The 11,839-nt window shown below is 43.0% G+C and overlaps 1 protein-coding gene across 1 annotated transcript in view; it reads right to left on the bottom strand.

Annotated features, from left to right (window-relative positions):
• LOC112073109 (NEDD4-binding protein 3-A-like) overlaps positions 1-11,839 on the bottom strand; it is a 65,853-nt gene that overhangs the window by 14,003 nt on the left and 40,011 nt on the right. The window lies entirely within an intron of this gene.

The raw sequence follows: 11,839 nt of genomic DNA, 5'->3' as shown, positions 1-11,839 counted from the left end.
ATTGTTCCACAATTGCTTCTTGGTACAAAATGGCATTATTACAAGTCAATCGTTTTTCTGATGTCTTGTTTTTACATTTCCAAATAGGTATAGTAGGAGATAAACGCACGCTGGCTTAGTAAAAAACGTGTTGGATTTTTAGTATTTAGACGTTCTTTTGGTTTTCACGCTTGTAAAACGTGGTGATTTTTACATCTTTTACGGCCTGCGCTGGAGTAGATATGTGAACTGTGTTGTAGTATATTGTCACATTAGCTGGTTAGGTAAAACGCATTTGTTCGAATGTTTACATTTGACAGCTGTAGAACGCTTAAGGTAAAATGTGTTGATAATACACGGTTTTTACTCATTTTGACTCGGCTTTTAGGTAAAGGGGGTGTTGATTTCTTTACTTGTTTTGACTGGTTAGTAGGTACCCGATGTGTTTGATTTATGTCACATTTATAGAATGGTATGAAAGTTCAAGTCAAATCAAGTGTTGATTGGTTTAGATGTTAGCTGGTTAGTAAAAACGTTGTTTGATTTCTTATATCCATCTTTAGCTGGCTGTCCAAACGGTAAAAAGACAGCTGTATGATTCTTTTCTATTTAGCTAGGCCTTATGATGAAAGTTGTTTTGATGTTTTATATGAGTTTTATGTCTGGCGGTTACGTAAATAAGTGTTGTGAGTTTCATCGGGTTGGATGCGGTGTTATGTCAAAACGATCTGTTTGCGTTGGTTTCGTACGTTTACACTTTGAGCCCTGTCGTCGGTCAGACGTGTTGATTTTTCCATCTTAGCTGGCTTAGTTACAACGTGTTGATTTTTCCCATTTAGCTTGCGTTAGATAAACGTGTCTGATTTTCCAGTTGTGTCGTGAAAATTGAAAGGTTCTTACTGTGTTCGTGATTATTCTCTTGGGTTTCAGGAGCTCAGTCTTTTGTATTGTGGAGTGCTTAGTATTGCCTGCTCAGTGTCAGGGGAAGCTAACGCATACAAACGCACCAATTGTCACACACCACAGATCTCCTCCTTCAAGCTCACATCGTTTGGTATACTACGCGACAAAAACTATCTCATCGCCTCTCTACGCTGCGGTATCGTCAGATAATCATGCACGGTAAGTCCTCCTGAGAGAAGGCAGTTATCCTGTCTCATACTCGTCGTTCCTGCGCTGGCGCTTCTATAAAGCCCGACGGGAAAAACGTACCAGGAGAGAGTTTGATCCTGAGAATTCCAACCATTACAAGATACAGATCTGAGTATTAGGGTACAGGGCTTATCGCGGAGACATTATTGATGGTCAGACTCAGTAGGGAGTGGGCATACTGAAGAGGAGACTTATGATACTGTATAAGATTATATAGGTTTTGTTGATTAACCATATAGCGAGGAAGCAGGAGTGTATGTGATATTGCTTTGATGGAGGAGATCCGACATGAGAGATTTGAATATGTAATTCAATCTAAATGACTTAGTGTGGATTTGGTCTTGGATACGTGGTGTCGTGTATTGAGCCATATAACGCGATATTTGGGATATATTTACATGGTACGCTTAAGGATGAATAACGGACAAGGACTGTATTCGATGCGTGATGGACTGAGTTCGTTTGTTTGCGGTATAGGTTAGAATAAGATTACAGTCTTTAGAAGGTAGTGATAGGAGGTTATAATGGTGATGATGGATTGGTGTTTGCATAGAGATAAGATATACAGTTTCGAATGGTGTAGAGTTATCATATGGGTGATGGAGTGGTATTGTTGGAGATTAAAGAGATTAGGGGATACTAAGTTATATCATGTTATGCTATGTTAGATTATTCCTATAAAAATTTCTATCCGTTTCCTGCAGCGCACAGTAAGTCCCATGTTAAGCTACGTTAACCCTATGGTCCTAAACTGTTATTTAATGAATGAAATGTGAATGTTAATTATTAATGACAAAAAAATGGTCTTTATTCCTTCAAGGGACAAAAACTTTCCTAAGTGACCCAACTTGTTTTGCTGAACGTAGTAAATTATAGACACATTTATCAGCATAGTGATGTGCCACTTGCACCTGTGGCCAATTGGGAAAACTAATCAAGAACTACTACTGGTAACTCATTGCACCAATTGGATGCTCACTGGAAATGCCTTGTCTTCCAAATGGTCCAAATGGCACTTCGACTCTAACATTTCAAGGTTGATTTGCTTCGGTGTCTCATTTGAAGTGGGATACTTTGTTGAATTGATGTTTCAATTGTCCTTGCCACTGGAGTTGGGCAATTTAATGAATTTGGCCAAGCTTTTTATGTACCTGCTATTTAATGATCTCTCTGCTGCCTATGGTTTTCACACGGGACTCCTCTTTTCTTTAGTGAAGCCTCAAGAGAATTTTTTTTTGTCATCCTAATAAAATGATGTCCCAAAGGTTATGTTTTTTTTTATTGATCATGGTTGGTAAAATTAGAGTCGTTTGCGTGAATGACTCATACAGAAATTAATATGCTTCGTCTATATAATCGCGTAGAATTACTTCATCGTAGGAGAAGATGTTTATTAGTGTGTGGCACTTTGGCCCTGTATAGTATATGGTAGCAAGGGCAATTAGAGTGCACATACACGTTTAAAGAGGTAGTGTAAATTTCCCAACTTAGTAAAGTTTTCTCCGACCTATCTATTGGAACAGTAACAGAGTTAAGTGTGGGTTGCATCTATGTTAACAGAATCTCAGATGCAGAACCATATATGTAAAAATAAATAATAAATGTTGGAGCGCATCAATGGTTGACATGTCATTTATAATATTTCTATATTGGAGAAGTATATAATACAGTATGGGTGGCGAATAACCATAGTCAAAAAGTTTGAACACCAACCTACCTCACTTCAGGGGTTTTTTGCTTTATTTTTACTAGTCTTCTACTTGTAGGAAATAATAGTGAAGACATCAAACTTATAACACATATTAATAAGTCCAAAAATAGTATTTAACAAATGAATGTATTTTTTTTACTTCAAGAATAGCACTCTATTTGCCTTGATGACAGCTTTGGCACACTCTTGCATTCTCTCAACAGCTTCACTTGAATGCTTTTCACCAGTACCTTGAAAGGAGTTCCCACACTATGGCCTGAGCACTCTGTAGGCTGAGCTTTGCTTTCCTTCACTCTCGGGGCGGTCCAATCTATCCCAACCATCTCATTGGTTGAGTCGAGGGTGAAAATTGTGGCAGCCAGGGTCATCTGATTGCAAGCACTCCCATCACTCCTTCCTGTGGTCAAATACTCTTAAGCAGCCTGGATGTGTTTTCGGGTTCATTGTCCGGTTGAAAAACTTAATGTAAGTCCCACGTAAGCGCAAAAACCAGATGGGATCGGTTATCCGCTGCAGAAATCTCCGCGTGGTAGCCATGCTTGGTTAAGTGTGCCTTGAATTCTAAATAAATCATGACAGTTCAATGCACCAGCAAGCACCACCCAGCACAGCACGACTCTTCCCTACGTGTTTCATGGGTGGACACCTCGAGATCATCTGTATTCACAGAGGCTTGCTCTGCGTCTCAAAAGACACGGCCGGTTGGAACCAAGAATTCCAATTTGGACTCATCAGACCAAAGGAGCAGATTTCCACTCCCACTGGTCTAATGTCATTGCCTCCGGTGTTTTCTTGGCCCAAGCAAAGTGTTTTTATTATTGGTGTCCTTTAGTAGTGTTTTTTTTTTGCAATAGCAATTTGACCATGTAAGGCCTGATTCACCGCAGTCTCCTCTGAACAGGGTGATGTTTGAGATGTGTTCTTTTACTTTTGAACTCTGAATGCCGTTAATTGGGTGGGGGCTGCAATTATCTCTGAGGGCTGCGTAAACTCTAATGGAACTAACCTTTTTCTTGCCAGCAGTAGGTTATCCTGCGGGTGCTTCTTCCCCTATTCTTCTTGGTCACAACCCAACTGATTGGCTGAACGCATTAAGAGGAAGACCATCCAACATTTAGCTTTTAACAAGGGCACGGAGTTTAATTGAAATGCTGCCAGTTGACTACCTCACATGAAAGCTGGTTGAGTGAATGCCGCAAGGTGGTGCAAAGCTGTCATCAAGCAAAGGGTTGGTTACTGTGAAGCCATCTCAAAGTCTAAATTGTTTTGATTTGTTAAAAAAAAATTGGTTACTACATGATTCCATATGTGTTTATTTCATAGTTTTGATGTCTTGCACTTGTTAGAATAGTATAAAATTAAGATAGTCACCGCTGGAATGAGTAGGTGTGTCATCTTTTGATGGTACTGAGTATATGCCATGTAGCAGACATTTGTATCCAGAGTCTTACACAAGTGAGTGCATATGACGCGGAAGTTGCTAGTGCCCATGCTCTACTACTGAGCGGCCACTCTACTGTTTTTGCTGTGTGTCTGAACCCTGTGACTTTTGACTTTGTTGTGTTTGGGAGCAGCAGCCTGACCCGCACCTTCATCTGGGAGTTGTGTGTTCCTCCGTGGTATCAGCATCCCAGGATTCCGTAGCCCTGTGGCCATACTCACTAGTGAGTCGCCAACCATAAGGCATAGCATTCCTCCAACATCAATTCCTCGGTTGGGGGACCTAAAATGTTTTTCATTCAAAATCCCTTTTCGCGGCTTAGGAACGCCGCTAACATAAACCTAACCTTTACTCTAACCCTAATCTAAACATATTTTGGAAACTTAACCTACCCAAGGCTTATAACTAGCCTTTGTGCCCTCGTGGGGTAAGATTTCCTTGTTTTACAGAACAACTAATCCGTGGTGGTGACTTTATTTGGGGATTTCAGATCCCCACAAAGGATAGAAGGACAAGACACACACTCGACACACCGCACTCACATGACAATTGCAATCCCATGTCATGTTCTTGCGCTCTTCTTCTATTCCTCTTTCAGGCCAAATGGACAAGTTCAGGTCTTGGCTATAAGGATTGGCAGCCATCCCCAAAGACAGCGCTACTGGACATCGAGAGGCAGAAAACTTATGATCTCGAACCCCATTTCATTTACAATACCCGCCCCTCTGGAACTATGGAGGTGCCCGAGCAGAGAGGTTCCATAGGCCCATACACTCACCGACCCTCCATCATATTACAAGCCGCTAAGGGTTCCTCCTCAATCCTAAATGGTTTTACCATTAAGGTTTAGGCGCGATATCCTTCTCTTGTTTGGGAATGCCCCTATTGTTATTCAGGATGGTCTTTATAATGATTAACAGTTAAGGATCCATCTGAGTTTTTTTGTCTTGTTCCTACTACGACACAAGGTGGTGTTCTATCAAGACAAACATAATATAATTGGTCATTGATTAACTTTGTTAGCTTAATTCCTGTGTTTGACGTATTGGTTAAAGTGAATTCTAAGGTCCTTTAGCCTGTTTGGCCCTGCCGGTGTAGTGTTCTCTCCCAATGCAAACACTTGCAAGCTGAGCCTCAATTGGGCACCTAATTTATCTAGTGCACTACTTTTGACCCAGAGCCCCTTATCTATTTTTAGGGAAGAGGTGCCCTATGTGTGAGAGCCCAGAACCTTATTACAGAAGATCAATGGAAACCTCAATAGGCCTTACTAGAAGTGTGTGATGTGGGGATTAGATTTTGTATTTTCCTCTTTTGCTTGGCAAAACTGGAACTTTCTCCCGATTAAGGCCCTGTAACACTGGTCTTGTCAAAAGGCAATGTCCCCCTATGTCTCCACTAAAGGCCACCCAAAAGGAGAATAAGCACGAGCCTCGGGAGAAAATAACAACTGCTCAACACAATGTGGCATCGGGGTTCTTGTATTCAGTTCTCTGTTCCTTCAGAGGAGTCATGTCTCCGTGTTTTCCATTCTCCACCCCCCGGCTATTTTCCTGGTAGGGGTATGAATGGATGGAATCGGGTCTTGTGCTCTCGGATGAAGAATCATTTTGGGAAGCCCTGGTTTACTTGCTCCAAGTCAGCTGCCCAGCGTACGCCTTAAAGAGCTACTATCTCCTCTCTGATCAGGCAGTCCTGTCTCAGTACGGTCACACACCTGACGTGTTAGCTTATGTAATTAATGGAACGGTTCTAGTTGACAAGGTTTCTCATGCTGGGCTATGTATGAGAGAGAATGCTCCGACTGGAGAAGCTGCCGTTATTTAAAAACGACACACACACACATCAGGCTAAGCGTACATTAGAAGTGTAAATGCCCTCTAAAGCAGGTAAATTTTGGAGGAATCATATTTCGTGAGATTGCGCCTTGTGTTGTCGCGGCAAACCATGCCAATTACTCTGCAAATACACCGCGCTTCGAGAGTGAAGGGGATCGTATAGTCGGGCTTTTTAGTCAAGAAACGAGATTACCGAAACCATATTGTCCAGATAAGTCGAAGGGCGTATCACCATAGGTTTTTCTAGTTGAAAATGACGGCCGCCTCTATTTTTCTTAATTAATGTTCACATTCGTATCTATTTCATTCTCGCTACAAGATATGGTCCCACGATCAAGTGTGCCCTCGGATGTCTATGGACGATGGCGTTCGCGCCAAGTCCTGGGGTTTGCTGGGGACCGACAGCTGGCTTTGTGCGTGTCGTAGTCTCTCCGTTCGGGATCAGATCGGCCGCAGAGTAGACAGACGATAACCCAGGTCGTATAGCGAGATTTCATAGTGCAAGAGCACGAGGAAGGAATGGTTGATAGCTCCGGAATAGTTTCTATTAATCCAAAAGGCTAGGGCAAGGAGAGGAAGGGTCGGGGGAACAGGCGGGACAGTTTGATAAAGCCCGTGGTTGTGTGTCAAAAACCAGTATAGACGAAGGGGAGTCCTCGAGCGTCCGGCCAGGCGGTTGCAGTAAACACTATTACCGGAGTCCAAACTGTACAGGAGGGGAAATCAGGCAGCATTGTAAAACAGAACAGGCAGAGTGGTCAGGTCAGGGAGCGTCGGGAGTCAGGACAAAGACAAGGGTCAAAACGCAGAGGACTAGAGCAAAAGAGACTGGGGGAAAAAATAGGAGAGCAAGGGAAAGTTCCCGCTGTTTGACGGGTTGTCGGCGAAATGTCAAGACGCTGAGAGCTTGGCCACGGAGAGCACTAGGAAACACACAGGGATAATAGGACCACCGGGGATAACACGATCACAGCTACGACAATCGGGTGGAGGATTCGTGCGTGGTGGGGCCGGGGAGACGAGGGCAAGGACTAGGTTGAGGAACAGACTCAGGGTGTGTGACACTTTGTCTAGTCCTCGTTCGCTGACAGGTGTCATCTTGGTGCCACCGGGATAGGACACTGCTGGAGCATGTGAAGTTCAAATATTGACGAAACATGTTGTTTGCAAAGTGGCCAGAGAGACAGATAAATGCACGGTAGGATTCAGACAATAAGTCTGCCGATGTTGAATAACCAAAGCTATTACTAGAAATGTGTGTGTAGAACTAACTGTCTATGTTTTTTCGGTGTGAGCATTAGTATAAACAATGGTAAATTATGGCAATGGCTAGAGCCGTGATGAGACGAGCTGATTTGGCTGACAAGTCTAGAGGAATGAGTAATACGAGTTAAAAAAAGCTGTAGGTTCTTCGCTTTACCCAACTGCGACTGCTGGCCAAGTAGAAGCCCATAGGCAGTCGCGTAACAGAAAACAACAACGCCAGAGTTTTACACATTAAAGCAGACGTAAGTCCAGATCCTTACAAAAGAAACCTAGCTTCAATATTGTCGAGTGTGGTGCTCTGTAGAAGAAGACGTGTGGGGAGGAGCTCTCAGGCCATAAACTAGTGACCATCAGAGGGCGAACATAAGTCATGTTAGCATTAATGACTGGGGAGTGAGAGTAATTTGTGGCAGGATGATGAGGTGTTGCAGAGTAGAGATCTGGGTGTGTAAGAAGAGAGTGGGTATAAGTTAATAATATGGGGGAGATGAGGGCTGTGGCTTATTTTGGGCTGGTTTTGGCTGTGGTTAGCAGGTACAGTGATGGGTAACGCAGAGCGGTCTGACCAGCGTTTATGCTGATAGTTTCAGAGATAGTGGAGATAAAAAGAGACTGCCAGCTCGTCAGAAATTTTAGTTGCAATTCGTGTGGTCCACGCCCCCAGTCATTGCAACCAGAGAACTGGAGGAAAGCAGGACCAAAGTAATGTTTGGCTATGCGGGCGATGACCAGATGCATGTACCTGCTGGAGCGCGTGCTTACAGAACTGGGTGTTCTTGTTATGGTGAAGACGCAGTGGTAGCTGGAGTGAGAAGGCGAAGGCGGGCTTTGACTTTAGCAGACGACTTTATAGACACGACCTGAGAGACCAGTCGGTTTGGCAGACGGATTATGTAGTGAGGGGCCAGCCCCAAACGAGAAGCAATACAGGTCGCAGTGGTGGGTAAGTGTAGGGAAAGCTTTGGTGAGTAAAGGAATGGCACTGTGCTAGACGACATCCAGTTTTTCTGTAGTAGGTGTTGGGGGGAATTTTTGTCTGACATCGCCGAAGCGAGGTTGGGTAGGATAGTCAGTTTTACGAGGGTTCGCTTTTGGCGGCATGAGTGAAAGGAGGTTTGGTTTGCGAAATAGGAAGCCCGATTCTAATGTTTTAATTTTTTGGCATTGGAGATGCTGTCAATGATATCCTTGGAGGAGAAGTTTACAGTCTGACCGAACTCTAGGTTTGTATTTGTCCACATATTCTGGTCAAAAACCATCTCAGAGCTTAGTGATGCTAGTCGGGCAGGAGGGTGCGAGCAGCAATCGGTTGAAGAGCTATGCCACCGTTAGTTTTTTAACTAGACATTTTAAAAGCAGTTTGGAGCCACGGAAGGAGTTGTTTTTGTATGGCGGTTGGAAGCTTTGTTTGGAAGGTTTGTTAGAACAGTGGTCCAAAAGAAGGACAGATTGGATACAGAAATTGGTGTCGTCCTGGCGTTAGAGGTGGATCAGAGAATCCCAGCAGCAAGAGCGACCTCATTGTTGTATACTAGAAAGAGTCCCGGCCCGAGAATTGAGTCCTGTGCACCCCGCCATTAGAGAAGTCGGGAGACCCGGCCCTCCAGCGATTTGAACCACTGGAACTCTGTCTTGAGAAGTAGTTGGGTGAACACAGGCGAGGCACAGTAATTTGAGAAGCCCACAGGCTTTGGAGTCTGGCCGATAAGAATGTTGGGTGATTGACAGAGTCGAAAGCCTTGGGGCCAAGTCGATGAAAGAAGCCTTGCACAGTACTGTCCCTTTTTTCGATGGCGGTTATGCTATCGGTTTAGGACCTGGAACGTGGCTCGAAGGTTGCACCAAGAACCACTTCGGAAACCAAGATTGCCCACGTTGGAGAAGGTTACGGTTGGGATTCGAAGGTCGGTCGATCTGTTTATTAACTTGGCTTTCGACAGATTTTTAGAACGGCAGGGCAGGATTGGGATATAGGTTCTATAACAGTTTGGGTCTTAAGATGTCTCCCCTTTGAGAGGGGGATGACTGTCGGCAGCTTTCCAAGTCTTTGGGGATCTCAGACGATACAAAAGAGAGGTTTGAATGGCCTCGTAATGAGGGTTTGCCACATTTTCGGCAGAAATAATTTTAAGGAAAAGAGAGGGTCCCAGATTTGTCCACTCAAGCCCTCGCCTCTGATTTGGTAGGAATCCCCCTCAGATTTTTACCAGGCTCTTTAGAACATCCAGCTTGTTTGATTTTGGGTGAAGGCAGAAAGCAGGGGGAGAGGGGGCGTGTTTTGGGCAAGTTTGCTGCAGGGGGTGCTGAGGTGGTTTGGCCGGGGTAGGGCAGCCCAGGTGGAAGCCATGGCAGCTGGGGAAAAATGCTTATTTGAAATAAATGTCGATTAAATCGTAGATTTATCGCTTGTGTCGTGTCTTTTGGCATCATTTAAACTGAAGACTTATTTTTATCACACTAAATGTTCTTCTGTAATGTAATTATTACGTGATTAAACTACCTTAATCATGTACTGTGATTACTTAGGAAAGTCGGCGGCACAAGGAAAAATATTCAGATCTCAACAAAGTGCTAACTTTCCTATATAACTTTCAGATATTTTTTAATATCTGATCAATTGTCTTCTAAATTAATGAAATTATTCTTTTACCTCAACCTTAGTCTCATTCCAAACGTCGTAAATTGTTTGGTTATTGCACAAACCCCGTTCTTCCCTATGAATCAATCCTTTCATCCATCCAATCCATAAGCTTTAAATAATCACATAAATGCAATAACACAAAAACAATCGATAATAGTTACAAGGAAATGGAAATGTGCAAACTAGTGGGCCAAAAAATCAACACGTTTTTACTAAGCCAGCTAAATGTAAAAATCAACACGTTTTTACTAGGCCAGCTAAATGTAAAAATCAACACGTTTTTACTAGGCCAGCTAAACTGTGATCTGGTAGTAATAAGTGTAGGTTAAACCATGGCATAGTGCACATCAACCATACGGTTCAACCACGCCCTACTACCAGCTCATCACAGAACAACGCTAAACATAACCACAACACTTTCCTACAGTTGTTAAGCCTTCAAATCCCACATAACGCATGTTCTTCCTGTCAGAGACACCTCATGCTTTTTGAAATGGGGAAAATGAGATGTAAGCTAAAAGAGAAGATTACAGATGTAGAGTGTGTTTGTGTGTGTGTGTGTGTGTGTGTGTGTGTGTGTGTGTGAGTGAGTGAGCCTCTTGGGGAAGAGGAGCAGAGAACATATGCACCATCAGAAGCTTGTTATGTAACTGTATGTGTGTGTGTGTGTGTGTGTGTGTGTGTTCGCCCTCTGTGATGCTACTGAATACAGTAAATCCTATTTGTCTGATAAAGAGGCAGAGTGCTTTGAATCAGGCAGCAGAGACGAACAAGGATGTTCCTTTATAACCAGGGCAGCCCTGCTGTAGTTCCTATAGTGGCAGGTAGGAGCGTTGGGCCAGTAACCGAAAGGTTGCTGGATCGAATCCCCGAGCTGACAAAATAAAAATCTGTTGTTCTGCCCCTGAGCAAGGCAGTTAACCCACTGTTCCCCGGGCGCCAACAACATGGATGTGGATGAAGGCAGCCCTCCGCACCTCTCTGATTCAGAGAGGTTGGTTTAAATGCGGAGGACACATTTCAGTTGAAGGCATTCCTTTCCCTTACTGTATCCACTTGATTTATTATTTCCCTTCCGCTTTCTTTCAAATAACATGATCAATTCAGTCAGCACATCCTATTTTCTAAACTGTGGTCACATTAATGTTATAAACTGTGGTGCACATTAATGTTCTAAACTGTGGTGCACATTAATGTTCTTAAAACTGTGGTGCACATTAATGTCTTAAACTGTGTCACATTCATGTTAAACTGTGGTTCACATTAATGTTCTAAAACTGTGTGCACATGTATAAACTGGGTCACATTAATGTTCTAAACTGTGGTGCACATTAATGTTCTAAACTGTGTGCACATTAATTTAAACTGTGGTGCACATTAATGTTTACAAAACTGTGGTGCACATAATGTTAAAACTGTGGTGCACAATAATGTTCTAAACTGTGGTGCACATTAATGTTCTAAACTGTGGTGCCACATTAATGTTCTTAAAACTGTGGGGCACATTAATTTTAAACTGTGGTGCACATTAATGTATAAACTGTGGTGCACATTAATGTTCTAAAACTGTGTGCACATTATGTTCTTAAACTGTGGTGCACATTAATGTTCTAAACTGTGGTGCACATTAATGTGCTTAAACTGTGGTGCACATAATGTTACTAAACTGGGTGCACAATAATGTCTAAACTGTGGTGCACATAATGTTACAACTGTGGTGCACCAATACGATTGCTAAACTGTGTGCACATCAATGTTACAAACTGTGGTACACATTAATGTGCTAAACTTGGTGCCCACATCAAATTACC

This window comes from Salvelinus sp. IW2-2015, unplaced genomic scaffold, assembly GCF_002910315.2.
Source record: "Salvelinus sp. IW2-2015 unplaced genomic scaffold, ASM291031v2 Un_scaffold2150, whole genome shotgun sequence".
NCBI lineage: Eukaryota > Metazoa > Chordata > Actinopteri > Salmoniformes > Salmonidae > Salvelinus > Salvelinus sp. IW2-2015.
This window is presented reverse-complemented; position numbering and strand designations above follow the sequence as displayed.